This window comes from Diadema antillarum, unplaced genomic scaffold (assembly GCF_040938485.1).
Source record: "Diadema antillarum isolate AM-2024a unplaced genomic scaffold, OU_Dant_1.0 seq00001526_RagTag, whole genome shotgun sequence".
NCBI classification, from domain to species: Eukaryota; Metazoa; Echinodermata; class Echinoidea; order Diadematoida; family Diadematidae; genus Diadema; species Diadema antillarum.
This window is the reverse complement of record NW_027272258.1, coordinates 248,899-268,032: the sequence shown is the minus strand read 5'-3', so window position 1 is coordinate 268,032 and position 19,134 is coordinate 248,899. Positions and strand designations below refer to the sequence as shown.

General features: G+C 37.6%; 1 protein-coding gene across 1 annotated transcript in view; it reads left to right on the top strand.

Annotated features, from left to right (window-relative positions):
• Window positions 1–19,134, top strand: part of LOC139710375 (epidermal growth factor receptor kinase substrate 8-like) — a 77,188-nt gene that overhangs the window by 20,748 nt on the left and 37,306 nt on the right. Inside the window, exon 2 of the mRNA XM_071622290.1 lies at window positions 8,228–8,280. The gene's annotated coding sequence lies outside the window, so the exon portion shown is untranslated. The remainder of the gene's footprint in view (window positions 1–8,227; window positions 8,281–19,134) is intronic.

Here is a 19,134-nt window from a genome sequence, read left to right as displayed (position 1 = left end):
ATATTTTGGGATACTGTTTTTCAAAGAAGTCACAAGGAAATACCAGGCATGTAAACACTATGTACAGTGTATTATGGTTTCTAGCTTGGCAACATTCCAGACTGACAGATAATGCTAGGGCAAAGTATTGCCCAGGTGCTCTTTTTGTTTCATTGGTTGGTTTATTTTTACATCCACTCTAGTTTTAGTCTCTACATTAAACCTTTCTTACAAGAGGGACTATCTATGATTATTCAGATAATGGACTTGGCTCATAATGAAACCATTTGATCTTGTAAAACCCTGTCAGTGGAATGTTAGTTTGAGTTTTAAATTGCTTTTAGTTGTTTGAATTGTGCATTTTACAAGTTCTGTGCACATCACAGGCAGATGTCATTTGAAATGTTTTGTGTTTGTTTGTTTTTGATATTTGCCAACAGGTTGTAGAACAGACAAACTGGTTTAATAAAGATGTTCTGCATGATGTGTGATATCCCACTGAGTCTCTTAAGGCATTTATGTTTTCAAACTCGTTTCGTGCATGGGAGGTCATTTGTGAATCAATGTTACCGCTAATCAGTAAGGTGATAATGGAGAGAACAACTCAACAATTCAAAGCTTCTCTTCCTGTCAAAAGACATGCACCTTTTTCCATGCTCCATTGATTTCTCTGCCAGACAATAAAACAGCACTATAAGTATTGAGTTTTCAAGACTTTGCGGCAGTGCCAGAATCAATAGAGTCTATTCATTGGATGGTGTTACAGTCAGTTCCCTATTTTTTCACCCGTCTCTGTGAAATAGTAAACATGCCATGGATGCTTTGAGGCCAAGAACCTGCAGAGAAGGGTTCAACAGTTATAAGCTAGATCTTAATTTCTTTTTCCACTGAGAATCTGTTTGCACATTTCATTAACTTCAGTTTGTCCAAGGACTGTGATCCACTTAAGGCATTTGAGCAGGCACTAGTCTTAAAATGAACCTATCAGACTAAAGCAAGAAGTGATGATAATGAGAATTTCCAGACAATAAAAGGCATCATAAACAAATGCATAGATGCACAATTTACAGACATTTCGTGCATGAACAACTAAGATCTTCTTTACCTGCTCAGCTCTGCTGTCCATGTCATAGCTGGTCCACCAGTGACTCCAGTAACATAACAAGATACATAACAGAGAGAATTTGCATACACTTTAATCAAGCACTAATATTGATGTTCATTGAGTAGCCTTTGTTTCGTGATCATGTTTCAATTGTAGCTACAATAAACATTTGAATGGTGTTTAAGCCGTGATGTACCAAACGAATACAATCAACAAATTAATACAGGCTTGAATAACTATAAATTATGTTGTGGAAGGCCATTTGAATGTTATGTATACATGTGGATTATTATTTAGATTCCTCCCTTCTTAGTTCAAAACTGAGTTTGTCTGAAGACCTGCGGATTTTGGTCATATTTCTTACTGTTACGTATATAAAACAGTCTACATAATAGATTTCTTTTTACTGGAAAAAAAGAGTGATTGTAACTTGTGCAAAAGCAGGAGATTTTCTTTTTTATGTGTGTTAGAGGTTGTGAAACGAAGTGGCCGTGTGTTGCAGTTAACTTTGTGAAAACTTCAGCTTTTGAATTCATAGCAGCTGCAGTTAATGGTTAAGTTATATCTTAGACATAAATGGAAAGTATATCTTTAGAAAAGACTGAAAATTTGAAACAATTTCGTTTTGATCGCTTATCTGGGAGTCAGGCATAATTACTGTTGGCATCCTGATCAATGCACTACCACAAATGGTAACTACAACTGTGCAACTGTGTTGTACATTGTAAAATAATATGTGGAAATATAGTGTGACATTCAAACACTCACAGGTTCACAAATGACATCACCTTCTATTTCTTTTCCCGACGCAACCGTGTCATGTAAAGATATTATGAAATATATTTGGATTAGAGCTTTGTTATACTTTCACCAGTCATATGTCAGAGTTTCCATGGGGCAAACTGCTTAAAAACAGTTCAAAATCTGTGTACACAAAGTTTGGTGGTTTTTTTTGGGGAAAAAAAAATATTTCCATGAGTCTTGTTTTGCTGTATTTTGCACATTTTTCATTGTGTGTGTGTGTATGTGTGTGTGTGTTTCACTCTCTCTCTCTCTCCAAAAAAAAATATATATATATATATATATATGATGCAAATAACCCTTCTGTGATTAGACTGTAAATTATTTTGTTCAGGGATCGCAAAGACAAGATATTGCACTTGAAAAACGCCATGTCCATGGCATCATGATCGTGAAGCTTTTCAAGGGTTAAGTGTATCATTGCCCGACAGCGCATTTGGTAAAGCACTTTCTTTGGCAATATTCAGTAATTATGAAGGGCAGCATTCTCAAAGTGTCTTCTTTGTTGGTTCAAACAAATGACTGCTCTGATTTCGGCAGCCAAGTTTTGAACCAACTTGCCACATCACGTGATTGTAGGAAGAAGATTACAGTGTTTTTACCATCCTTCCAAACCTTGAATTAAAGAACATTATGGTTTAGGACATAGAAATAGATGTGTAAATGTTGTCTGACTTAAAAAACCCACGGCGAGTATTCCAAGTATAATGTGTTTGCACAAAGTTTTAAAAATAATGGAGGAAAGTTAGATATGAGGTAACAAAAAACATTCCTGCATGATGTGTAATGAACCAGTTTGTGGTCAGGTAATGTGGGAGTGCCATGGTCTATTATTAAGTAGAAGCCTCAGGACAGATTTCATGGAGTAGGGATTAAAATAGAGAGAGAGACAGACAGACAGAGTACATGGCTGGACAGAGAACTGACCAATGAAAGTAATACATATATTCACGCTATCTCTGTGATATTTTCCAGCAGAGCCTATAATGATGTGCAGTATATAGAGTTCATTGATGAAGCAAGCTGATTACAGAAGAATATCTAGTTTGGGTCTTAAGAGCCAAGCACTGATGGGTGACGGAGCAACCGAACATCTCAGTGCTTTAGTGGAGAAGAAAGGGAAATGATTAGGAGAAAGTAGGAATCAATAAATTCCTGTGAGTAAGCTGCAGTGGTGCAATCCTAGTCAAATCCAAAACCTCATGATGGTGTACATACACAGTGCTACAGTTAATGTGGACGTTACCAAGGACAGGGCTCGTTGTCTGCCTAAGGACCACAGGAAACTTAACATGTCTTTAAAACATGCTCAGTGGATCGGATTAGATGAGTTCTTGGTGTTAGACTGTGGTATTTTTTTAAGTGAGTTTATTATTTGAATAACTTTGATGAAGCATTTTGTGTTTCCAATAGAAGTCTGGTTGATATGTTGAGATGATGTAGTAGCGAGTATTACACCAATATTAACAATAAATCATCGAAATAGAGTTTTCATGTCTACTGTATATGTCAAGACAAACAATTCCTCTAATTTCAGTTCCATCATTTTTAGATTTTTCTGCACTGATTGACTTTTTGTATTCTAAGCAACAAGGCAAGATTATATGTCTTCTTTTTCTCTCAAAAATCATTTGCATACTGTATACGCCGTTATTTTCGCGAGGGTTTTATTTTCGCGAATTTCGCGAGCTTTGGGCTGATCGCGAAATTAAAGACACGCGAAAATATTACCCCGTCACACCTTATGTACAAATTGATGACAAGCGCTGGCCGGACCACCAGCGCGCGCGGCTGTCACAGCACAACGGCCAGTACGTACAAACACTAGTACTGAGTACTGCAACTGCTGGCATCGTATACTACACTGTACATAGTACGCTACGGTGCAGTACGATGATAAACATGCATACGATGTGCAATCTCCGTGCTATGTTACCCTAGGCGTGAGGCCTAGGGATGCATGTAAAACTTTCGCTAGGCGCTAGCGCCGCTCTGAAACTTTGTAGTCTGCATCGACATTGCAACATGGTAGGTACTTGTGAATGCTGTATGTGATTTGTCTCACTGTAAGTTCCCGTAATTATTGTTTCATTTTATAAATCTTCTACGGTGTCATTTCTATTGTCATGTTTGGGAAGTCACAATTCGCATGCAAATGGAAAAACGTTACAAGTACAATGTACGTTGGCAAGTGTTTGAACGTGTTTCTCGGGCTTGGAAGTAGACCAGACTACTACTAGTATCACACGAAAATGCCATTGATACCGTGATTCGCGAAAATATCTGTACGCGAAAATATTGGCGTATACAGTACTAAGTTTAGCAGTCTGGATAAGTTGCACTCCTCAAACAATATTCAAGCTATAGATCAAAATAGTATTTGTAATTTTCATGACCCCTTTATGTACACATTATAATCTTTGTAGTCTATTGCTTTAATTCTCTCTCAGGATTTGTAGACATTGTAGTCATGTTAAACTGCAGGTAAAACTTGCAGAAATTAGGCCATTTGTGTCAGCAGATCTTGTCAGAAGATATAAAAATGTTGATGGTCTGTACTAGGTGATTTTATGCATCGTTCTCTGCTATGATGTCTTTCTCAAAATATTGTAATTATGTAGGTTGTAATGCAGAGTAGTAATGTATGGTTGTATGGTATAATGACATACATCTTGCAGGCATGATACCCTTGTGTTTCAGTTGGTCCTCTACCAGTCATTCAACTCTCTCAGACTGCCACCTCAAATGCTATGGACATTTGTGTTCAACAGCTTTCATGCCAGGAAGTTAGCACAAAGCAGACCAGGCTAATTCCTAGAGTGATAGATTTTTTTTTTTTTTAGATTTTTTCCCCCTGGATATTCATTTCTTCCTGTGCTCAGTGGATACTGTACTGTGCCATACATTTAGTGAGACAACATTTCTATGGATCGGGAGTTAAGACAATATCACGAGTGGTTAAATTCATGATAGAAGAGTACAGTAATGAAGAGAAAAATGTATGTGTGCACATCGTATTTCATATGGTCAGGATCTGACTTTAGATTTTCGCGCATTGTTAAAAGTCACAAATAGCACAATACTCGCAAAATTTGTGAAGTAAAAACTTCAAAATACATGCTGTTCACAGTAATGTTTCTCTACTGTCAGACTGAGCACTCTCTTTATAGAAAAGTAAGCACAATGTTGGTCTGTTTGTTGGAATTTTCGCCGAGTAGGGTTGTGACATTTATTTTGCATAGAATTGACATAAGGATAGCATCTCTTTGTTGACCTGTTAACATGTACAGCAAGATGTACTTCCTGGTCTTTATGTGTGCTCCCTGTCATGTTTGTCAGAAGGAAATACAGTTGATACATTGGGAATGGTGCCATTGTTCACTGTGTATTTTCAATTGTGCTAAATGTGGGAAAAACAAATCTCAAACCTGGTAAAATTCTGATAAGAGATCCATAATAATAGTTGATGATATACCTTTGTGGGAAGAGTAGGGGAGAATGTGAGATGTGTACATCAATGTGTGATGATAAATATGAACAGAATACCACACTCATGTAATTTCTAAATGACTGGTCTTTCAGAGTGGTAGAAACATAAAGCAGTTCATTTATGGTACACATATCACTAAAGATGTAATTCATGGCATAATACAAATTTCATACTTCACTGAACTGTTGCAAAAGTTGCAACATACAAATTTTATCAGAAATAAAAGGTTAAATGTGAAAATGATTCCTCATCTACAAAATTATTATTGCGAAGTGTCCTTTTAATGATACTATTGGAAAAAGATGAAATGATGCTGTTGCTGTGTAGAAACACCCCCACCCCCACCCCCCACCCCCCCCCCCCCCCCCCCCACACACACACACACATTATATGGGAGAAGACCTAGTATTCATACTGGAATAAATTTCCTTGGTAACTTGCAGTGTGAGATTGACCATTAGTGAGATCAGACATAGGCCCAAAAGGGATGTGTGATCATGTTTAGTCCAATGGCCAAAGAAGTGGTTGTGGTGGTCAACACCTCACTTTCTGATATGTGTGAACAGAAAAGTGCAATATTTAGTGATACTCATATTACAGACATTGCAAATGTGTTTGTGTAGCCCTATACAAAAATTTATATTTGTCTGTTTGTAATCCCACCCTGTTTACCAGACTACAGAAAGAAAAATAAAGTGTATGCACTTGTGATGTATCTGAAGTAGGGGGTCATGGTAAGGACAATGCACATATTATACCCTTCTGACATTCAAAAAGGTCTTATCTCCTTGAGATGTGAAAATTGGAGTTCATCTCAGAGCTCCAAAAGAGTAAGAATAAGAATATGAAAAAAAAAAGTATGAATGGAGTTCAACAAGTGAGGATCCAACCGCTGACCCAACCACAGATTTTTTTTCCTTTGCCCTTGTCTGAATGTCCTCGACCATTTCAAAGAGGTGTGCATTTTTGGCACTTTTGGGAATATAAAACAACTTTGAAGATTTTCCTGGTAAGGGGGAGGGGGAATAGATGTCTGGGTGTAAAACCACAACTCCTTCCAAACCCTAAGTGTGTCTAGCAAAACTCCTCCCAAAAATGCACAACTGTACTCTTCCCTCAGTATTCCCCAATGGAGAGATGCAGCTTTGATTGGTGGTGTGGCTTCACACAATATCTTGCCTATAGTATTTTGGTCAATTTTGAAACTGCAGTTTGTCTGCTTTTATGGCATCTACACAGGAGACTATTGTATACTGACGAAACATTGTAAAAGTTTAGTTCACATGGGGAGCAGTATTGCATATTTCTAAGTTATATTCACTATGAATGCATTTGGGACCTGTTGCTTAGCAGTATTGTGCAAGCACAGTATACAGCAATTGTATTCAGGTTTTAATGCACTAAAGACCTTACATTCTGGCAGTGGTGGTGCTGTATCTATTCTTGCCAAATCTTGTGTAAGACTCACAAACAGGCAAAGGTTGGGGTAGGTCAAATTCCCACACCAGAAGTGCATTTTATAGATTACACAGACCCCATCAATTCTTAGCTCCAACTGCACAAAGTATTCAAGCATTTTTGGCTTTGTATGCATACTTTACATGATAAACACTTTAATATGGTTGTGCCAAAGTTCATAATTTTCTGGAATGTCTTCTTACCCTGCCACAATTGATTGAAGCACTAGTTAAAGGTACTGTTTACCATTGGCAGCATTGATTTTAAAAATGTATGACTTATCATATTTGATGCATACGTGCAGGTCAGTTGTATTACAAAATATCCTGCCATATAAAAATGTTGCAATAAAGTCCAAAATTTATGGAGATATCACCATTTTTCTCAATAAACCACAACTGTAGACAGTTTATTCTAGAAACAGTGTTCACTCTTTTCACATTTTGTATGATTCAACAATACTTTTAAGCTCATTAACATTTCTATACATTGGTTGTTTCTATCCCTACAGTGTAATTCACATTTTAAGACTATTTTGAAACATTAAAGCTTGGTTTTTTATTCATCTACAAGTGGTAAATAATGCCTTTAAGGTACTCCAGTAATCATAATCCCTACTTTAATCTTGAGTGCAGAGATGTCTATTAGACCATAGCAAACAAAGATAGCATTTTTGAAACCCTTGTTGCAGAACTTGTAAATCTCTGTGCACAGCCATTGGACTCCTTAATAGCTCCTTCACATTATACAGTGTGTTCAGACACCACATATGATTGTAGTTAGGAGCTTCAAGAGATGGTGTTGCAACTGCTGTAATCAGACAGTATTATCAATTTTACTGTGGATGCACAAAGTCAAGAGAATTCCACAGGTACATTTGTACCTACATATATGTGTCTGGTTGCCTTATGTCTGATTTCCTTTTTGCATTCAAATGAAGAACCTAGAAAAGCTGTGAAACCATCTCTAACCACATTAGATGAATCAGACTGTTCATACATCCATTTATTATCTCACAGGACTGTTTTAGCACTAGTAGAGTGGGGAGTGTACAGTGTATAGAGGGGGACTAGAGTGGACCGGTCTAGGTTTTATCAAGTGTGCACATTCCGAAGTCCCACTTGTGTTATGTCACATTGCACAAGAGTACCAATATTAAGTTGTCAGTTAGCTTTGTCTTATTTCAGTATTAGAACAAACTGTACATGTAGGAAGCAGGTATAAAATTTGATCTGCAGATTCATCCCAAAGACATGAAGACATTACAGCTGGTTGATACAATAGTTACATATATTTCAGCCAATTAAGGCTGTCTGCATTTGCTTGTAAAAAGGTGAGGCGAGATTTAACTTATGAATTATTTGTTTTTTAATTTCTTGTTTTGTCCTCTGCAGGTAAAGCCAGACAGTCAAGGGAGGTCCAAAGATGAGATTCACTTGAGTTACAGGTTGGTATTTAAGAATCTTCACGGTACGATCTTTCAAACAGTCCCATGGATCACCTCTCTTTTCTATAAAAGAGTGAGCCCTCTATGGCACGCTATCCGGTCTTACCAAAGTTCATGTGATGATGGTGGTGGTTGTCGAAATGAGTGTTCAATATGAGCTCAAACTATGTTAAAATGTCTGTACCAGTGGGAAGTGACAATAGTAAGATATTTTTAAGTATTATTTCTACTCCTTCCAGTTTCCACAGGATGAAATCGTACTTCTAAGGAAAATGTTTTCCATTACACTTTAAACTGGAGCTTTAAAGAGAATCCTAAATCAGCAAATAATACCTCTTGTGAAAGCTGAGAATGTACTTAACATGAATATTGTACTTTTGCCGGCCAATTCCAGCATAAAAAGAAAGAAGAGAGAATGTAAATCCTCATTCTTAATACCCATAAAATTGCTTTCGTGGTGGATTATTGCCCTATGATTTAATGACATCACAAGTGTCTTGCATACTTTCACAGCAGCCTTTGCATACATGAATTGGTGGTAATGTATTTTCGTATCCATATAAACATTTCAAATTCCATGTGGCCAAATTGCACCAAAATCACACAAAGACTTAATGGCTTATTTTAAAACACTCTTGTAAATTTGGACCAAATTGGTTACCACAAACTGTTGATATTGATGGTGAATTGCATGTCGTGGCTCAAACAACTCATCACTCTTTGCAAGCTTTGTGGCATCACTGCTTGTACAATTTAAAATCGGTAGAAAAAAAAAAAATCTGAATCAGAAATTGATACTCACTGTCCTCAACATATTGAAACTCTTTGCTTTTTGGAAGTGGCTTTAAAATCCATTCCAAAAGTAATTATGGATGATCTATGATGATGAGCAACTCCAGCTCCTACTCATGATTTACAGCTGTGTTACAGCAGTCTGGTATGTATACCGGTACGTGTGTACATGAGTGTGTGCATTGTTCAGTAGGCCAGCCTCATGGCTGTGGCTGTTCACAAGCAACCAGCAAAGTGAACTCAAAGTGCTGCTAGCAAGTTGTGTTGATGCATGTATTCAGTCACATAGCATATAATACACAGTCTAGTCTTTTTTAATGAGCAGTATTCATAGTTTCTCACTCAGGGTCACAATTACAGCAAAAAGTAGGGATATCTGCATTAATTATGAACTTAAATATGCTGCAAACATAGCAAATTTGACAGAAATGAAAATTCCCTGCACAAGTTGACATTTTGAATAGACACACAGCTTCCATTGTCCCTTGTGTTTCTTCCGTTGTGAGTCATGCATATTCAATCTTTTATATCTCCACTTCTTCTTGAAAAGCCCATGATGAGGTAACATTCTGTTTCAGGTTTTCTCCAGAGGCTGCCCTGAGTATTGTCAGCTGTTAAAACGGAGTTTCAAAAAGCCATGGTCACATTTTCACCAAACTTGACTGGTTGTGGGAACCATAATAAAAAATATGATCATCTTTAAAAAATAAAAATAAACAAAATCTCTAAAATAAGAAATGATAAAGCATATATGCTATGAGTTAATACCAGGTGGGTGTACTTCCAAGTTTTTTATGGCAGATCCAGGGATGACCCCCTTGGGGTTGACTTCAAATTTGGGCCAGTTTTTACATTTTCAGTTTTTGTCTTTGTGTTTTTTTGGAAAATGCACTGTCATATTTTCTACAAACTTGGCAGGTATTATGTCCAGTATGACAAAATATACAAATGGACATCATGCCCATGTGGAAGTCCACAAAGCTCCTCAAGTTTGCTATGTTCTTCTCAGGTAATAATGTGCAAGAGTGCTATGGAAGGTGAACTCAGGATACTTCAGTGATGTCAGGTGATAGTCATTTGGGTGCTAAACTCACTAGGTCTCTTGTTGGAGGCTCCCAGTGACTCATGCTGTGAAGAAGACATACCATCTTTGTCAATTCTATTCTGTCACCCAGAGAGACTCATGCTTCAAGCTCAGCTTATAAAAAAAGCATTCACAGTGCTCGAGCATAGCCTGATTTTGCTTTATGGCCTTTGATAGAAATGATGAATTCAATGTGCTGTAATATGTGATGCATAATGCACACATTCCATAAGACGTCAGTCTATTCATACAGCATTCCATCTTGTACCAGGTACTGCCTTTCCTAGTGATTACAAGTCTCCTTTCTTTTCTCAAGATTTAATTTGCTGCTTGCATTGCTGGCAGCGGTTTCCTGCTTAAAGAGTTACGATGCGTAGCGGATGGTATATTGGCAGGGGTTTGCTACCTCAATCTTTGTGGACTGTGAAACGGTTCTGACTTCAGACAGAGATACATATAGATTTAGGTTTATTTCATGGATGAATTAAGCCACATACCTCTATGGTTAGCTGTACCCTCTAGAAGGTTGTGGTCTTGTCTATGATTAATTCCACTTAAGGGTGTTTGGTCTTGGAGAAGAATGTGTGATGTTTACTGAAAATTCTGAAATCCACAAACACCTGCTCTTTATCCCCTGAGATAAATTGAATTGGGTATGAGGTATTCATTTACATATTAATTTGGAATCCATTATAAATCTGGTGTACTATGCCTATCATGGGCTAATGAAGAACACTGGAAATAGTCAAGGAGGTTTGAGAAATGGAGTTCCAACTGGCTGTAAACATCCAAACAGCTACACTCAGTTTTCTTTTGACGCACAAAAGAATTCCACAGTGACCACAGGTGCATTTGTGCCTTTGATTATCAGGGTTCGATGCCGCCGTCTTTCCGAGCAATGGGATGATTCATTTAGAATGCTAACATAATGTCAGCTATCTTTTTTTTTTTGGATGAAAGGAAATTAAATTTCAGCTAATGATATGGCATATGAAAAAGAAAGTAACTCCTGTCAAGGATTATGTCAAAAAGTGTTAATGTGAGCCATACGTTTTAAAAATATTTGAACTGCACCCTTACTGGAAAGTCAATTATATCATCTTTCTGATCACTTCCGACAAATGAAACTGATATGGTATAATCTTCCAAGTGTAGCTCTTTATTTATTTGTATGTTAGATTAGTGTAAAAACAGGTAAAGTCTGGTAATTTTTATTTTTATTTCGTCAAAATTTGTGGAACTTTTATTCACACATCCTTGTGTCTGTACCTTTCTGTAACGCTCATGTTTCATAGGAAGGGACAGCGAAAAGTAATTACCATCATAAAGACATATCTTCCATTGAGAGTGACTGTCATGATGCAATGCCACATGAATCAATTCTCCCTATCGCATATAGCCGATATCAAGCGATAGAGATTTCTGATCAATCGCTCTTGGGACGTACACTTCCAGTTTTGCAGTTTACCCCACAGAACTATGTGGCTTACCACGTCATGTCCTTCACCAATGGATATTTTCCATAATTTCGTTTTTTGCATCATCGGCCCAGCATTGGGCCACTTTGCAGAAGAATCCCATTCATCAAATTTAAAGTTACAGATTGGAAAATAACTCTATTATTCAACAGATTATAAGACAGAATTTTATACGATCTTTGAATACTGGTACTTCAGTGTTCAATGTGCATAAAAGTCTACACTTACACACAGCGCGTTCATAACCAGAAGTTTGTATCCCAACAATTTAAGGTAAAAAATTAGAGCGCCACACGCATTCAGATTCAGAGAGCTATATGCGATAGGGAGAATTGTCTTCATATATGTGAGGCAGCTCCAGTTTAGCACATACTTCAAATATTCCTTAGTGGCGGCATGAAACATGAGATCAAAGGGAATAGCACTGTCGTTACTCCATCTCTTGAACGTCCTTGAAATGATTTACTGAGATGTTCTTTTTACCAAATTTCCCAAAGAGTGTACATTTGATACCATGCAAGAGGGAGCTTGAACATTGGATCAATGTTCAGTAGATAAACTTAACTTACTGAAGGTTTAACAGTGCTTTTGCACACATTGTTTTAATTGAAACCTTCTAGTAGCAAGACATATCAAGTAAGAGTGGACAAGCAGTCTACTGATATTTCCAGCAGGTTGGTTTATGTAATATTAAAAAGAATTTTCCCTTGATTTTAACATGGAGTCATTTGCCCTCTTGATGTGTCATTGCCTGATCCAAGGCCATGATTTCCAGTCCAGCTTTTTGCTCACAGATTTATCATCCAAACAGAATTATTTAGCAAAAAATATCAGATGTTGCCCAAGAAAATTCTTCTAGCTATTCTTATTTTGGTTTTGTGTTGGAGGCTTCAGTTTACTGTGTATGCTGCAGACTACTGTCTTTCTATATTGCTTTATACTCCCAAATGAAAGGTCACGTCTGCTTGAAGGGTTAATGCTCCTAGATGAAATACCTAGTTGTCAAGTGTTCAAGGACTAATGGACTACATGCTAAAGTACAGTGTAACTGTATTGTGCAAATTGTGTTAACACAGTGAATAGAAATGTACACAAGCTGAGATGAAAGCTGGTGCATGGTGGCTACTTTCTACCTCTGCTGCCACTGAAGAGAAAGGGAGGATTTGATCACCCAAGGGGACGTTAAGCTCTGCCATCAAACTCAAATATTCCTGGCCAAGGTCTGAGGAAACAGAGATTTTCTCTTCCAAAATCAGGCAGTTCAAGATATTGTGATGAATTTCTAATGTCTTCAACCTATTCATTGACAACTTTAAGAATTAGATGATATAGGTAACGTTTTAAAGCAAAGTCTATGCATATTTGTGCTTGAATTTTTAGATAATACTAGTCAGCCATATCACAGTTCTTTGCATTATCCTGTGTGGTCCTTTGTGTTGGATCTTTCATGACCTGTTTACACAGTTACTTCTTGTCTTCTTGAAGAAATTGAATAAAACAACAGAACTATCAGTGGGAAAAGTGTTTTTCCTTCGACTAGGCTTCCATTGTTATAGAAATAAATGAAGTATCATTTTAATTATGGCACAAGAGTCTGCTTTATAGACTACCAAGAAAAAGCAATAAAGCAATCTGTGCCAAAGCTCCCCCCCCCTTTTTTGTATGTGTGTGTGTGTGTGTGTGTGTGTGTGTGTGTGTGTGTGCAGCCTACATCTGTGGCAGAATGTAGAGGGGTGTAGGAAAGTTTATAATACACTCCATGTCAGGGTAGAGTTAAATCCAGAAACCCACTTGAGGCCATCTTCTGCATTCATGCAAAGAGTAACACTATTGTTCATTGGAATGCCATAGGAACAATGAGTGAGGAGGAGATAGAGGAGCCATTGTATTCACCTCTTTCTCTCTATCTCTCCCCCCCCCCCCCTTCTCTCTCAATGCGTGAGAGCACAATTTTCCTTGTATACCAATATCCGCTTCTCTCACTCAGTTTTCATACTTCGTGTTTTTATTTTTTACCTCTCATATTTCTCTCTGTTCTTTGCTTTTGATTAATTTTTTTGTGTGAAAATGTGAATATGTCTGGTAGCTCTCTTTCCTTTGATTAAGTCCTCTTTGTGTATTTTAACTTGTATATAGTTTCTTTTCTCTTCTTTTTCTGTTCACTACCTCTGTTTCTCACAGTGAATGTTCATGTACAAGTCTTTATCAATATGACCAGAGTCTGCTTGTCTGTTTATCAGTCCATGTGTCTGTCATTTTGTAAGCTGTTCCCCCTCACTGGCTTCCAATGCCTCTTTGACTTGTGGGCTTTGTATAGATCTGATTTCTCCATTTGTCTTCAGGGTTTTTACTTTGATCAGTGTTTTAATGAAGGTCCTCCTTTGCTTGTTCTACTGATAAATCACATAACCCAGAATCCATACTTGTACACAGTTTAATCAAATAGCCAGGAGCTGAATTAAAAAAAAAAAGAAGAAATCATTGTCATTACCTCTCAAAACAGGTGAATACTCTGGGACCACCCCCATGCTCTATAGAAAGTTCAGCAGATTTAATTTGGATTAAACTCTCAGCATAAGTATGGGGAACTGTAGTGTTTATCTTTTGTAAGTGTTTGAGGTATCCAAGGAAGGGAAAGAGTGCATAATTCCACATCTCATTTAGATCCTTGAGAAGCAGCCAGTGTAGCATGATTTCCAGTAGCCAGTACTGTGGTCTGAGACATGGACTGAGCCTGTGTGAGTTCCTGGACTGTAGGGTGATATACTGTGTGTATCTCTCTATTTTATGTGATGAGCTCCAATCTCAGACCTCACTATATCACACAGTAACAAAATAAGATGCATCACTCAAGGCTCTTTGTCTCTGCAAAGTCAAAATGTCTTCATTTAGATTGTGAATCATCCTATGTTTTGGCCTGATTATTGGAAATATTGAGTAGTTTGGCTGAATATTCACACACCCTCTGAGTGTCTGGTCAAAGCCTGGTTATTACAGGACTAACACTTGTACATACATGTAAGTAGTGTCAGTATAAGGTATTGTAAAGGAGACTAATGCCTGTGGCTTCACATCTACTATGCAATTAACATCTCTGTTTTGGAAGTCTGTTGACTTTGCTAGACAGAAGTTATTTTAGGACTACTTTGTACAGACTAGTAACCTTTTGAATTCAAAGGTAATTCTACAATTCAAGAGTACTACAGTGCATGACATTTTGTTTGCTTGATGGAGTCGAGTTTGAAACGGAGGCTGTGTTTTGAATGCTGAAAGGTAATGTGTCCAAGAGATGGCATTTAGTTGCCATGTGTTTTTTTAGTTGTCTGTTGGTATACCTTGGAGTATGGAAGGTGTCTTATAATGCTCTCACACAATGTTGATGTGTTGTCGAACCTTTTTGTTAAGACCTACAGCCTTCCAATTGCTGTGTCTCATTAACTCATGATTGGCTCTCAACCCCTGGAGAATGTTTTACTTTCTCCCAGAACTGATCCCATTACTCAATTGAGCATTAACATTGATCACCTGCTTTGAGATTCAGTTTGATCCAAACAAGTCTCCCCTTGCAGTAGATTGTCCTTTAAAAATACAATTCACTATGTATGATTTAGTTTGCTGTAAATTCAAGTGAAATCGAACAAATGAAATGGCACAAGTTTGATTAAAACAAGACATACAAGTGTGAAATGAAAAAGTTACCAATCATTATAGGTTTATATATGTATTTTTTTTTCCTAAGCAGATATATTTGTGTCAAGAAGAGATTCCAATGAGATAAAGTGATGATGTTGGTATCACACAAATTACCCTTTCATGTTGTATCCTGCACACCAAACTTTTGTTGTGTCTGAACACGTTAGCAATGATGAGGGAATGAGTTATGATTGCTAAATTATGAACCAAAAACATGATTATTACAATAGATTGGGGATACTCATATTTCAACTCAACTTGTGTGTGCATGGGGTCACAGATAATAATATATTATCACTATTTTGTAAGACATTAAACTCAAAACCCATACTTTCTTATTTTATTTCTGATTTTGTTTACATATCTACCTTAATTACATCAATTTCATTTTACTCATTTCATGTAATTCAGCATGAGCATGATTTGAAATGGCCCTGTAAGACAAACATGATATGTTTCATTGTACTCTGTGAATCTTAACTAGATAGACATCGTACATACACACTACAATGATCGCTGAAGAGGTGAGGAGATAAAGTACAATTCAATGTGGGAATATTTCCAACTGGTAGATTGGTATATATCTTCTAGAAAACTGTCCATTTGTGAATATGGGCTGTGTGGTATAATAAAGCATGTTGAGGGCCAACTAATGGACATACCAGTGGCTTTTTCATGCATGATTAGACTTGAAAGAACCCCTTTGAAGTTGGAGTCTCTGGAATAGAGGGCAGAGCGGTGTCATGGGTCCCATTTATTTTGGAGATACAATGGTACATCAGGCAATGTCAGCGGGATATCAAATCAGTGAATGCATCTGTGTGGAACCCAGGCTGATTGATTCCACTATTCAGGAAGTGGAAGATGTCACTGTTCCCTCTTGGTACCCGAGTAATATTAGTCCATTGCTTGCAGAAACCGGATGTGATGCATATTAAACTTTGGGAAATTACCTATCTCAGGGGGCAACAGGTAAATGATTTTCCTTCAGACTATTTTGTGAGGGGACAGAACCCCCCCCCCCCCCCCCCCCCCCCCCGAGTCTAATTTGTTTTTCATCAGTGGCGGTACAGGAGAGATATTGGGCCAGAATGAATGGTATTTGACCAGAAAGGCTGTATCTTATCGGAGTGATGCCTCCCAGTGAACTTCAGTGCCCCGCCCCTCAGTGTATACCTCATGACTAGGTGGGCTGTTCCGAGTGATGTGCTTCAATGAGCACATCACAATTAGAATAATATCTTGGCCAGATTAATTTTTTTTTGTAGAATTCTGTACTTTTGTGACTCACAGGAGCTGCATGGTAGGAATGTAATGAAAATTGAATCCTCTAATAATCTTTATAAGATGCTGAAGAATTTTGTGGCAAATGTGGCAACCTCCTCCTCCCCCCCCCCCTCATATATAAAAAAGAGATGGTCATCATAATGACAAATAAAATTTTATCACTACACATTGTCATGAGAATTGTCATGAGAATTGTCATGTGGAGTATTGAAATCCTTTTAGATGAGGGTATCCAAGGGATTAAAATCAGTTTCTTTTTTTTTGTGAGCATAAAAGTAGTATAAAAGGACAGACTCACGTGATAACCAACAGACGACCAATTTTGAATATGCTATGCCCACTGTGAAAGCTAACATATATATTTTATATAAAAAGAAAATCATTAATGCAGGTCAAAGTCCTTGTCTTTCAGCATTCTGTTTAAGGTATAATGTATGTCCTGTAGTGGTTTGTGGTACAGTGCCTACCTGTTAATCGGGAACTGCTTTAGTGGGAACCCACTTAAGTGCAACAAAAATTTGATGTAACAAAATGTTAATGTGTTATTTTCATCACTTAATCAGAACCATTAACCACTTTATTGGGACAAATTCTGACTGAAACACTTCCGTTGTCCATCATTCATCGTCTTAAGATGATAAGTAAATCCATAGAAATAATTGCAGGGATTTAATTTCCTCATCAGAAGGGTTATTTTCTAACCAATTCCAGATAGATTATGCCGACTGCAGTCGGAACATTTGTTGCTACAGAGCTACAGACACAGAGAGTCACCTTCGCTGCATGCGGCCCATACTCTCCCTGTTGTGCATAGTATGCGTGCACTTTGTGTGTTTGTTTGTGACAGTGTAAGAAGGAGGTGTGAATATGGGGAAAATTTGTTCGTACGATCGTTGCAATCAGTGTCGTCGTAATGTGCATGTTGTTAACACATTAAACAGTGTGTTAAAGTTAGTAGTGCTGCCTCTTTCTGTGCATGGATCAGGTAAAAGGCATCGTGATTCCCTCTGAACAGGGTTATTTTGTGGATCAAATGAATGAAGGTTTGTTCTGATGATGCACTTTTGCCAAAATTATTTGACAGCTGTGGGGTTTTTTTCCCTCCATTTTGTGTCTGCATGTTGTAGCATTCGTGTGCTTGTTGCTGTGGTTATCAGGGGGTTTGATAACTGTGCATGGTTTAGTATAATGCCCACATACTGGGCTTTGTGTTGTGTGGTTTGCACGGGCTAATACCAGCCCCTGCTTGAGCAATGGCATCGCTTAATTGGGAAAAAAACTTAATTGTCTCCCAACCCATCCCGATTAAGCAGTGAGCACTGTATCTCATCATGGAGTTACAGGTATGCTCTATGGTCTCATGTTGTTTATTGTGCAAACTTGATCCACCCAGCCAAAGTTCAGTGGAATACTTTACAGATTGCCCATTAATAGCACGCAGTCCAGAATAAGCAACCCTTTATCACAGGTATGTCCCTCCCCTCTCACCACCCCCCCCCTCTCTCTCTCTCTCTATCTATTTGTCTATTTGTCTCATATCTATCTGTCTATCTGTCTATCTATCTGTCTATCTATCTATCCATCTATCTGTCTATCTATTTGTCTGTCTGTCTTTTTATCTCCTTCCTTCTTGTTTATTTTCTTCTGTAGTCTGTAAGTTTGTATCCTTCTTTGTAGTCTTTGATGCTTGTACTTCTAATTAGCATGTTTTGACTATTACTGTTAACTCCTTAGAAGATTTTCATGATATGGTTAGAAATGGGAAAAGCCATTATGTGAGACAAGATGGTCTGTAGATATAGACTAAGATAGTGGCATTGTCACACAGTGTACTTTGAACGCATGTTATCAGGTAAATGTTGTCAAGCTGAAGTGATATTAGGTAGAAATCCTTGTAAACAAGAGAGGGAACATCAGAAGGATGTCAGGCATAAAACAGCTAAACCACGCTGCAATAGACTGAACGCAATTCACTGGATTTGGTCAACAATACAGTGTGCATCTCTTCATGACACATTTTGTTGTTAGGTGGTGTTGGTATGGCATCATTCATAGGTACAATGTTTATGAAAAAGGTTAGAGAAACTGTAGAACTTGACATTGCTCTTACATGTCTTGTCTAGATTGATCTTCCTCCTGGAGCTGTGAAATGAGACTTGTTAGGATAGTCTTGCACAATTGTCATGATCTCTTGTGGTTGGATCATTGTACCAATGCTTTGCTGAGAAGGTCAGAAATGCAATACATTTGACTGTTTCCTCGGAGGTGCAGTCTATTAAGTGCCTTTTACAAGAGAAATTTGAACTATCTACTCTGTGTGCTGTGAGCATTGATTAACATCTTGTGTGCACCCCATCAGAAAAAAAAAACATGTACAACAGCACTCTTTCACATTAGCTGATTAGTTATGACATAAATAATTGAACCAGTATTAAAAGCAGCAAACACTGGTGCTATTAATAAAAAGGGTTGACAGACTGACCTCAATACGGAAAGTAGGTTGTTGGGTTTTTTTTTTTT